This window comes from Nicotiana sylvestris, chromosome 2 (genome assembly GCF_000393655.2).
Source record: "Nicotiana sylvestris chromosome 2, ASM39365v2, whole genome shotgun sequence".
NCBI lineage: Eukaryota > Viridiplantae > Streptophyta > Magnoliopsida > Solanales > Solanaceae > Nicotiana > Nicotiana sylvestris.
Window position 1 is genome coordinate 167649765 of NC_091058.1, and position 7407 is coordinate 167657171.

The window sequence follows — 7407 nt, forward strand, 5'->3', positions numbered from 1 at the left end:
CGATGCTGCTCAAACTCGAGCATACTAGGTTGCCGAACATGACAAGTGCTAGTCTCGAAGAGAGACTCTTGAGGAGATTCATGCTCGTGGCTTTAACCTTGCTGTTGAGATCGAGAATTCCAAAGAGCTTGAGGCTGAAGCAAAAAACTTGCTCTCTTTTGATGATGATGATTTCGGGAGTGTGAGTGGATCTGAGAGCGGAGGAGATCCCGATGGCGAGGATGTAGCTCCCGAGGAAAATTAGGCACTTAGGATTTTTCTTTTTTGAATTTTTATGTAGGACCTTGATCGGTCCTTGTAAATATTTTCATATATATATAAAAGATCTCTTTTCTCTCTGATTTGTCTTTATTTCAATTTCTACCTCATGCAAATTTTGTTTCGTCCATGTCTTGAAAACATTCATAAGTATGAGGTTTAGGCAATTTGATCGAAGTTGGACTAGTGTTGTCTTCATAATCGAACGATGACCCATAGGTTTTGGTTGAGTGAGGATGACTTATCGAACTCAAAAAATGGAACAGCCCTTAGGCTCTTGAATTATCGGCCTCAAAAGAATGGCTCTTTTCCTTTTTTGGTTTAAAAAGTTAATCATATAAAAATGTGTTATGCCTTAGCATGAAATAGGGTTGTTCTATAGTTCGAACAATTCGGTACCCTTAGGGTTTTCGAGGGTTGATATTACCGAAACACTTTATAGTTTTGTCGAGAGCAGCCCTTTTAACCGGTTTTGTGAAGATATTAGAAGGCCAATTTGATTACAAAATTCAGACGTCTCCGAGCCATGTAGGTTTGGCCGTAGCCTTTAACTTGGGATTTGCCTTTTGGGATTGTTTCCTGATTACACTTCAAACTTGTTCGAAGTTTCAGTCCCCGAGTGGGGTGGCCGTGGCCTATAAAAATGAGGGTTGCGGTCTAAGGGAAAAAGAGTACAACACATGCTTTCAGACCTAAGGACTTTGTGATGAAGAATCTTTCGATGTCTTTGATTAAACACCTGCAATTGGTTAGTATAAAATATAAATGAAAATGGAGAAGGCGTACCTCAGCAGTAATATCGTTTGAGGAGTGACACGTTCCAATTGTTTGCTATTTGTTCGCCGTCCATCGTGCCAAGTTTGTAGGATCCCTTTCCGTTGATATCGAGGACCTGATATGGTCCCTCCCAGTTTGGTCCAAGTTTTCCTTCGTTTGGGTCTCGAGTATTGACGGTGATCTTTCTTAGAACTAAGTCTGCAATCTTAAAGTGTCGAAGATTGGCTCTTTGATTTGTAATACCTTTCGCTCCGCTGTTTTTGTGCGGCCATTCGAATGAGGGAAGCCTCCCGTCTTTTATCTAGCAATTCGAGGCTCATATTCATAGCCTCATGATTTGACTCTTACGTTGCATACCGAAACCTGAAGCTAGGTTCCCCGACTTCGACCGGGATTAGAGCTTCGACACCATAGACTAAAGAGAATGGTGTTGCCCTCGTAATGGATTTTGACGTTGTTCGATACGCCTAAAGGACCTCGGACAATATTTCTCTCCATTTTCCTTTAGCCTCATTCAACCTTTTCTTCAGAATTTGGATGACGGTCTTATTTGTCTATCAGCCTGTCCGTTCCCACTACGATAATACGGCGTTGATAGGATCCTTTTTATTTTGTGGTCTTCGAAAAACTTTGTCACTTTGCTGCCGACGAATTGCTTCCCATTGTAGCATACGATCTCGGCAGGCATTCCAAATCGGCATATAATATGGTCCCAGATGAAGTCTATGACTTCTTTTTCTCTGACTTTCTCGAAGGCCTACGCTTCAACCCACTTAGAGAAGTAGTCAGTTATAAATAAAATAAATTTAGCTTTACCTAAGGCCGATGGTAGAGGGCCAACAATATCCATCCCCCATTTCATGAATGGCCATGGGGATAGGATTGAGTGGAACTACTCCCCCGGATGGTGAATCATCGGCATATACCTTTGACATTTGTCGCACTTTCGAATAAATTCTTTAGTGTCATTTTCCATATCGGCCCAATAATATCCTGCTCTGATGATTTTGTGAACCAATGACTCGGCACCAGAATGATTTACGCAAGTACCCTCACGAATTTCCCGTAGAACGTAATCGGTATATCCTTGTCCCAAATATTTTGCTAAAGGTCCATTGAACGTTCTCTTATACAATGTTCCATCCTCGGCCAATGTGAACTATGCGTCCTTCGTGCGTAGAGTCCTTGATTATGTAGGATCCGATAGCAGCTTCCCGTTCTTTAGGTATTAGATGTATTTATTCCTCATTACAGGTTATACTTGGGGAGTTTATTTCGGCGTGTCCTTCTTCGATTACTTACCTTGAAAGTTGTACGACAATCCTCGAGCTAAGTTCATCATCTTCGATTGATGATCCCAAATTTGCAAGGGCATCAACCTCGCTATTTTGTTCTCGAGGTACATGTTGCATGGTCCATTTTTTAAATCGATGTAGAGACACTTGTAGTTTGTCCAAGTACCTCCGCATTCGATCTTCTCGGACCTTGAAAGTTCTGTTGACTTGATTTACCATAAGTTGGGAGTCGCACTTGGCCTCGATGACCTCCACCCCAAGCTTTTATCTAGCTCGAGACCTGCAATCATGGCCTCATACTCGGCCTCATTGTTAGTTAATTTTGAAGTTTTGATTGACTGTATATTTGTATTACCTGTGGGTTGCTTTGAAACAATGCCTAGCCCAGACCTCTTCACATTTGAAAAGTTGTCTGTGAAAAGGGTCCACACCCTCGATGATAGCCAACTCCGAGGCCCTTCGAAATTAAGAGAATGCCCTAAGTGATTCTTTTGGGGCAATTGAAATCAGAGACTCTCCACCGCTTCCTTCATTCTCAGAAGGGGAAGTTCGGGAGGCTCAGGCCATGAAGGCCCCTCAGGTAGAAGGTGCCCTCGGAGGGGGGGGGACCTTTTCAAAAGTTGTTTTGCCGGGTTCGACGATGTCGTTATCTTGAATGACTTGGGCGTACCAAGGAGTGCTCAGGTAGTGTGGAAGCAAAAGATGGACTGTTTGAGGCTGATCGAGCTCAGTTATCCTTAACCGAAAGCTAGCTCCAAGGCATGAAAGAGAAAAACTTGGAACAAGCCAAGAAAATAGAGGAGCTCGAGGCTTGGTTGGCCACCGAACTTGCAAAACCTAAATCTGAGGTAGAAAAGGTGAAGGCCGATGCCGAGGCAATCGTGGCCGTCTATCGATCAGATGCTAAAGCCGCTCAAGCTCGAGCAAAAGAAGTTGCTGATGTTGCTCAAACTCGAGCATACTGGGTTGCCGAACATGCCAAGTGCCAATCTCGAAGAGAGACACTTGAGGATATTCATGCTTGTGGCTTTAACCTCGCTGTCGAGATCGAGAATGCAAAAGATCTTGAGGCTGAAGCCAAATGTTGCTCTCTTCTGATGATGATGATTCTGGGAGCGTGAGTGGATCTGAGAGCGGAGGAGATCGATGGCGAGGATGTAGCTCCTGAGGAAAATTAGGCACTTAGGATTTTTGTTTTTTGAATTTTTTGTGTAGGAACCTGATCGGTCCTTTTAAATATTTACATATATATATATATATATATATATATATATGTATATATATATAAAAGATCTCTTTTCTCTCTTATTTGTCTTTATTTCAATTTCTACCTCGTGCAAATTCTATTTCGTCCATGTTTTGAAAACTTTCATAAGTACGAGGTTTGGTCAATTTGATCGAAGTTGGACTAGTGTAGCTTCATAATCGAATGATGACCCATAGGTTTTAGTTGAGTGAGGATGACTTATCGAACTCAAAAAATGGAACGGCCCTTAGGCTCTTGAATTAGGCCGATATGGCCTCAAAAGAATGTCTCTTTCCCCTTTTTCAGCTTAAAAAGTTAATCATATAAAAATGTGTTATGTCTTAGTATGAAATAGGGTTGTTCGAGAGTTCGAACAATCCAGTACCCCTTAGGGTTTTCGAGGGTTGATGTTATCGAAACCCCTTACCATTTTGCCGAGGGTAGCCCTTTTAACTGGTTTTGTGAAGATATTAGAAGGCCTATTTTATTACGGAATTGGGACGTCTCCGATCTGTGTAGGTTTGGCTGTAGCCTGTAACTTGGGATTTGCCTCTTGGGCTTATTTCCCGATTACGCTTCAAACTTGTTCGAAGTTTCAGTCCCTGAGTGGGGTGGCCGTGGCCTATAAAAATGAGGGTTGTCTTTTTAATGTCTTATGATCTCGAGATTTCAGTAGTCCGATTACATCGATTTTTTGGACGGCTATCCCCGAGTAGGGGTGTAAGTTGTTCGAACTTCAGTTGTGATCAGCCCTTAAGCTTGTTTCTACAATAGACCAAAAGTAAGAAATTGTAAAATTAAATTTTCTCTAAGGTATGAAATATTTGGTAAGGAAAAATACTTTTCTCAATGATACATGCACACATGTTTGCCTTTCGAGCTCGAATAATATGGCACGGTTCATTTAACCGTTTGGCCCTTACAAAGTTTTTCTTATCGAGAACCCGTCAACACGAAGTATCGTCCTTGTAACAAAGCCGACATCTGAGGGTGATGCCCCCTAGTATTCAAGGTTAATTGTAATGAAGCCTCGGCTACTATTGAATTTCTCTAAGTTAGCACGAACAATGGTTGCCTCATTAAAAACCTCACCGAAAAAAACCCATTTGGGACAAAACCCGGTCTAAGGGAAAAATATTGCAACGTGCTTTCAGACCAAAAGACTTTGTGATGAAGATTCCTGCGATGTCTTCGATTAAACACCTACAATTTGTTAGTATAAAATATAAATGAAAATGGAGAAGGTCGTACCTCAACAGTAATATCGTTTGAGGAGTGACATGTTCAATTGTTTGGTAATTGTTCGTCGTCCATGCCAAGTTTGTAGGATCCCATTCTGATGATATCGAGGACCTAATACGGTCCCTCCCAATTCAGGCCAAGCTTTCCTTCGTTTGGGTCTCGAGTATTGAGGGTGATCTTTCTCAGAACTAATTCTCCGATCTTAAAGTGTCGAAGATTCGATCTTCGATTGTAATACCTTTCGATCCACTGTTTCTGTGAGGCCATTCGAACGAGGGCGACTTCCCATTTTTTATCTAGAAATTCGAGGGTCATATTCATAGCCTCATGATTTGACTCTTCCATTGCATATCAAAACCTGAAGCTAGGTTCCCCGACTTCGACCGGGATTAGAGCTTCGGCACCATGGACTAAAATGGTGTTTCCCTCGTACTGGATTTCGACGTTGTTCGATACGCCCAAAGGACCTCGGACAATATTTCTCTCCATTTTCCTTTAGCCTCGTTCAACCTTTTCTTCAAATTTTGGATGACGGTCTTATTTGTCGATTCAGCCTGTCCGTTCCCACTACGATAATACGATGTTGATAGGATCCTTTTTATTTTGTGGTCTTCGAAAAACTTTGTCACTTTTATGCCGACAAATAGCTTCCCATTGTCGCATATGATACCGGCAGGCATTTTGAATTGGCATATAATGTGGTCCCAGATGAAGTCTATGACTTCTTTTTCTCTGACTTTCTCGAAGGCATGTGCTTCAACCCACTTAGAGAAGTATTCAGTCATAAATAAAATGAATTTAGCTTTACTTGGGGCCGATGACAGAGGGCCAACGATATCTATCCCCCATTTCATGAACAGCCATGGGGATAGAACTGAATGGAACTGCTCCCCGTGCTGGTGAATCGTCAGCGCATACCTTTGACATTTGTCGCACTTTGGAACAAATTCTTTAGTGTCCTTTTCCATATCGGCCCAACAGTATCCTGCTCTAATGATTTTGTAAACCAATGACTCAGCACCGGAATGATTTCTGCAAGTACCCTCGTGAATTTCCCGTAGAAAGTAATCGGTATCTCCTTTTCCCAAACATCTTGATAATGGTCCATCGAACGTTCTCATATACAGTGTTCCATCCTCGGCCAATGTGAATTGCGCGTCCTTAGTAAGTAGAGTCCTTGATTCTTTAGGATCCAAGGGTAGCTTCCCGTTCTTTAGGTATTAGATATACTTATTCCTCCAATCCCAGGTTAAACTTGTGGAGTTTATTTTGGTGTGTACTTCTTCGATTACTTACCTCAAAAGTTGTACGACAGTCCCCGAGCTAAGTTCATCATCTTCGATTGATGATCCCAAATTTGCAAGGGCATCAACTTCCTATTTTATTCTCGAGGTACGTGCTGCATGGTCTATTCTTTAAATCGATGTAGAGACACTTGTAGTTTGTCCAAGTACCTCTACATTCGATCTTCTCGGACCTCAAAAGTTCTGTTGACTTGATTTACCACAAGTTGGGAGTCGCATTTGGCCTCGATGACCTCCGCCCCAAGTTCTTAGCTAGTTCGAGACCTGCAATCATGGCCTCATACTCGGCCTCATTGTTAGTTAATTTTGAAGTTTTGATTAACTGTCTAATTGTATTACCTGTGGGTTGCTTCAAAATAATGCCTAGCCCATACCACTTCACATTCGAAGCGCCGTCTGTGAAGAGGGTCCACACCCCAGATGATGTGCCCAATTTTAATAATAGTTCCTTTTCGACCTCACGTACGAGGGCTGGCATGAAGTCAGCCATGAAGTCTGCTAAGATTTGAGACTTGATGGTCGTTCGGGGTTGATACTCAATATCGTACCTGCTAATCTCAACAGACCATTTGGCCAATCGACCCGAGAGTTCGGGCTTATGAAAAATGTTGCGAATGGGGCAAGTGGTTACAACACAAATTGGGTGATATTGAAAATATGGTTTTAATTTCCTTGAGGCACCTATTAAACAAGCGCTAATTTTCTAAGTGTAGGTACCGGGTCTTGACTTCACTAGGGTCCGACTAACATAATAAACAGGAAATTGTGTACCTTGTTCTTCTCGAACTAAGACCCCACTTACTGCTATCTCCGAGACCTCTAAGTATAAGTGAAATTACTCGTCCGCCTTTAGGGTGTGAAGCAATGGCGGGCTCAACCTGTATCATTTGAGTTCCTCCCAGGGACATTCTGGGGTCCATGTGAAACTACTCTTTTTCTTAAGCAGTGAGAAGAACCGGTGGCTCATATCTGAGGACCTCGAAATAAATCGACCCAGGTTGGCTATGCACCCTGTTAACCTTTGTACAGCCTTGATATTATCAATAACTGTGATGTCTTCGACTGCCTTGATTTTATCGGGCTTGATTTCTATTCCCCGATTTGATACCATAAAGTCGAGGAACTTACTTGAACCGACCGCGAATGCACATTTCTATGGGTTGAGCTTCATGTTGTATTTTCTCAGTATGTCGAAGGTCTCCTGTAAATGTTTCAAATAGTCCTCTGCTCGCAGGGACTTAACTAGCATATCATCAATATAAACCTCCATTGGTTTACCTATTTG